Source organism: Sylvia atricapilla, chromosome 28, assembly GCF_009819655.1.
Source record: "Sylvia atricapilla isolate bSylAtr1 chromosome 28, bSylAtr1.pri, whole genome shotgun sequence".
In the NCBI taxonomy this organism is placed as follows: domain Eukaryota; kingdom Metazoa; phylum Chordata; class Aves; order Passeriformes; family Sylviidae; genus Sylvia; species Sylvia atricapilla.
This window is the reverse complement of record NC_089167.1, coordinates 1,026,208-1,031,074: the sequence shown is the minus strand read 5'-3', so window position 1 is coordinate 1,031,074 and position 4,867 is coordinate 1,026,208.

The window sequence follows — 4,867 nt, the reverse complement described above, 5'->3', positions numbered from 1 at the left end:
GGGGTTGGGGGGCTCATCGTCCTCCCCCAGGATGTACCGGAGCCGCTCGGCGGCCGGGGACACTGCCGGGGGGAAAAAGGGCTTTTGGTCCGTGGGGAAACAGGGAAAAATCCATGGAAAAACAAGGAAATTTCCATAGGAAAACCCCCAGGAAAATTTCATGGGGGAAAAAAAAACCCCAGGAAAATTTCATGGGGGAAAAAAAAACCCCAGGAAAATTCCATGGGAAACCAGGAAAATTCTATGTGGAAAAAAAACCCCAGAAAATTCCATGGAAAACCCAGGAAAATTCCATGGGAAGAAACCAAGAAAATTCTGTAGAAAAAACCCAGGAAAACTCAGTGAAAAAAACCCAGGAAAATTCCATGGCAAAAAACCAGAAATAATTCCATGGGAAAACAGGAAAATTCCATGGAAAACCAGAAAAAATCCACAGGAAAAAAACAGGAAAATTCCATGGAAAAAACCCAGGAAAATTCTATGGGGAAAAAACAGGAAAATCCCATAAAAAACCCAGAAAATTCCAAGAAAAACCAGGAAAATCCCATGCTCCCGCTCCATTCCCGCCGGGAAAAGCCCCTGGGGCTGCTTTGGGAATGGCAGAAAAGGGATTAAAAATGGACGGAAATTGGAGCAAAAAATCTTTGAGGGAACATCAAATGATCCCAGCCCGAATTCCCCGGGGGATGCTGAGGAATAAAGGGATAAAATCCAGGAAATTCCCACCAAATTCCCTTTTTCCAGGAGCTTCCTGGGTCATTTCCCACATTTTCCCCTCGCATGGATCCCGTTTTTCCCGGCTCCATCCGAAACGAACCTTTGGGATTTCCCACTTTTCAGGGTTTTGTGGTTTTTTTTTCCAGCCAAACTTCCCAGTTTTTGGTGGATTTGAGGAGGAATCCCAGCCCTGGGTGTGGCAGGGATGGGGATGGAAGAGGTGAAAAATCCACCTGGAATCCATGGAAATGGGATGTCTGGGATTAAATCCTGCATTTCCTAAGGATCCAGGCCTGGAAAATGCGATTTTTTAAATAAAAAAATCCTATTTTTCTCCAAGCTAGGAATAACAAAATTGGGAAATGCAGCTCCACAAAAATTAAGGAATTAAATTGCCATGGATAAATGGAAGGAAAAACGGGAATTTTGCACTTATCCATGGAAATGGTACATTTGAAATAAAATCCTGCACCTCCCAACAGGATTGATCCAGGCTTGGAAAATGTGATATGGTGGTTTTTTTTTGAAAAATCCTATTTTTCTCCAAGGCGGGTATAACAAAATCGGGAAATGCAGCTCTAGAGAAAATCAGGGAATTAAATTGCCATGGATAAATGGATGGAAAAATGGGAATTTTGCCTCTTTTCCTGCACACTCAGACGAGTCCAGGCCCAAGAGCAGAGGATGTCCCTTTAGGCTGAACCTGCTTAAACCACTTAAGCCCCTCTAAGCCGAGCCCAAAGCCTCAGGGTCCGGCCCTGCTGCCATTCCCATAAATCCCTTATTATGATTATTAATATTCCCGGGAATTTCGGTGCCTGGAGGGTTTCAGGCTCCCTTAAACCCGGGGTGGTTGTTCTCGGAAAAGGGATGAAATTCTGGTCAAGCCCCGAAATTCCAAACTAAAAAAAAAAAAAAATAAAATTGATGAGCTAAATTAAAAAGAAAGAGAATTAAAATGGGGATTTTGCTGGGCCGTCCCTGTCCTGGGTGGGATTTCTGGTGGAAAAAAAAAAAAAAAAAAAAGGAGGATTTGGAATTCTCGCTGCCCAAATTCCCTTTTTTGAGGGTTTAAAAATGGATCCCACCCTCCCCCAGGGCCTCGTTTTGGGGTCTCGGGGCTGTGTCACCCCTGAAAACCCCCAAACCCCAAAAGCTTCTGTTCCTTCTCCTCCCGGATTTTTGGGAATAAATCCAATTCCCAGCTCCTGATTTGTGGAGGTGTTGGACCAACCCCGCCGGGGCTGGGCCAGGCAGCCAAAATTCCCGGGATTTGTTCACAGGGAGAACATTTCCCAGCCCCAGCTCTCCCTCCTTTGGGGTTTTTTGGGGTTTTTTTTTTCATTCCTGGGAAATGAAAATCCCGGGAAGTGGCAGGAGTTTGTTGAGGAGTTTGTTGGAAAACCACCCCAAAAATCAGCCCTCGCTCCTTGAAAGGGAGGGATCCAGATCTCCCCGAACCGGATTTTCCAATGGGAAAACTCCGGGATTTCAGCCCCTGCGGGTTCCCAGGGAATATTTTTGGGATCATTTCCATGGGGAAAGAGGACAGGAAGGATTTTAAATCTCCTTTTCCTTCGAGGTGCGGCCCAGCACCAAAACCTCACCTCGGGATCCTTTTCCAAACCCACATTCCCGCTCTGGGTTTTGGGGGCAGAGGGAATAAAATGGGATTAAAAAAAAAAAATGGGATAAAACCGAGGGATGAGGGAACACGGCCGGGACTAAGCCTGGTTTAAGGTCCAGCATTTTCCAGGGGTTGTCGTGGATTCTGCTCGGCTTTTCCCTGGATTTTCCTGCCTCAGACCGCTCCTCACCTCCCCAAAATCCAGGAGACCGGGATGCACATCCCACAGGATCAAAAAACCCCCAGGTTTGGGTTATTTCTGACCCTTTAAAAAAAAAAAAATAAATCAACTTTTCCGCCGAGGAGCAGCGGGGAGCCGGGGGGTTCCCCTGATTATTTTGGGGGTGAGTTTGGGGTCTCCGTGCCCGGGGTTTATCTGGAGGCTTTTTCCGAGGGAAAAATGGGGGAAAAACCCAAAAACCAAAAAAAACCCACCAAAAACCAGGGGAAAAAACCCGCCAAAAAACCAAAACAACGGGGGGAAAGCCCCCCCAAAACAGGGGAAAAAATAGAAAAAACCCAGGGGAACCCCCCCCCCCAAAAAAAAAAGCAGGGGGGGAAACCCCAAAAAAGCCAGGGGAAAAAAACCCAAAAACAAAACAAAACAAAACAAAACAAAACAAAACAAAAAAAAAACAAAAAAAAAAAAAAAAAGGAGGGGGGGAAAAAACCTCCAAAAAACAAAAAAAAAAGGGGGAAAAACCACAAAACCCCCAAAAAACAGGAGAAAAAACCCAAACTCCCTCAAAAAAAAACGGGGAAAAAAACCCCCAAAAAAACCATAGGAAAAAACCTGTAAAAAAATACAGGGGGGAAAAAAAAACCCCAAAAAGCCAAACAAACAAAAAAAAAATGGAGCTTTTCCTCCTCCCACCGCGGCCGCCCTGGGGGGAATAAATCATCCCAAAACCCGAAACCACCCCAAATCTTACCTGGAGTCGTTTCCATTTCTTCCCCCATTTCTTAACCCCAAACCTTCTCCGCACGATCCCAAAAAAAAAAAACCCTCCAAAGGGCCGGAGTTCCTTTATCCTTTATCCTTTATCCACTGCGGCTCGCTAAACTCCCGCGGCTTAGGGAGCAGATTATCGGGAATAAAATAAAACCTTCCCTCTCCTTTGCCTCCCATGACGGGAAGTTACCAAACCGCCGGGAAGCGCCAAAAAAATTCCCAAATTTTGAGGTGGGGTCATTCCTTGTGGGATTTTCCTTTTCCCGCCGGCAGCGGGATGGGGAGAAAAAAAAACCCTAAAAGAATCGAGGCGTTATTTATAAAAACTCCACTGGAATGAGGGAGATTTCCTGGGATTTTTTTTTTGGTGGGGTTGAGGGGAGTTTGGGGTGGGTTGTTTTTGGGTTTTATTGGGTTTTTTTTTTTTCCCTCTCCAATAAATGGATTTTTCTGTCCCCAATTTTTTTTTCCTGAAGCAGCGCGGAATTGTCTGCGAGTGCCTGTGGGAAGGAGGGAAAAGGAGGGAAAAGGAGGAAAAAGGAGGGAAAAGGAGGGAAAAGGAAGGAAAAAGAGGAAGAAAGAGGAAAAAAGAGGAAAAAAGAGGAAAAAAGAGGAAAAAAGAGGAAAAAAGGAGGGAGAGGGAGGGAAAAAGAGGAGAAAAGAGGAGGGAAAAAGGGGAGAAGAAGGGGAAAAGAGGGAAAAGGAGGGGAAAAGAGGGAAAAGGAGGGGAAAGAGGGGAAAAGGAGGGGACACGCTCCCGCTCCCGCCTCCACCGAGGGCACCAAGGAGCCGCCAGCGAATAAAAAACCTCTTCTAGTTCAAAAAAAACCCCCCAAAAAAACCCTGGAAAACTTCAGCTCCCGAAGGGAAAAGCGGAGCCGAGCCCTTCCCCTCTGGGCCTGAACCCGAATGCAAATTTTCCAGCGGGGAGGGGAGCTGGAAAACTCCCAGCCCATGGAAGGGCTCGGCAGCGCCGTGCGAAATGTTAATCTGCCCTAAGGAGATTTCCCCGGAGCCGCAAAACCCGTCGGGAACAAGGTGTGATTCCCCAAAGTTGTCTGGATGCGGAATGCCGGCGGGAAAACTCCTCCAAACCCGCCCCCAAATCCCATTTCAAGGGGAAGAAATCTGTTGGGAACAAGGTGTGATGTCCAAAGGTGGTGTGGAACCCCAATTCCAGTAGGAAAACCCATCCAAATCCTCCCCAATCCCATTTCAATGGGGAAAAACTCATCAGAAACCAGGTGAGATTCCCAGAAGTTTTCTGGAACCTCAATTGCAGTAGGAAAACCCCACCCAAATCCCATTTCAATGGAAAAACCCATCAGGAACAAGGTGTGATTCCCAGAAGTTTTCTGGAACCCCAACCCCAGCAGGAAAAACCCATCCAAATCCCATTTCAATGGAAAAAACCCATCAGGAACAAGGTGTGATTCCCAGAGCTTGTCTGAAACCCCAATTCCAGCCAGGAAAACCCATCCACATCCCACTTCATTGGGAAAACCCGTCAGGAACCAGGTGAGATTCCCGGAACTTTTCTGGAACCCCAATCCCAGCAGGAAAAAACCCAT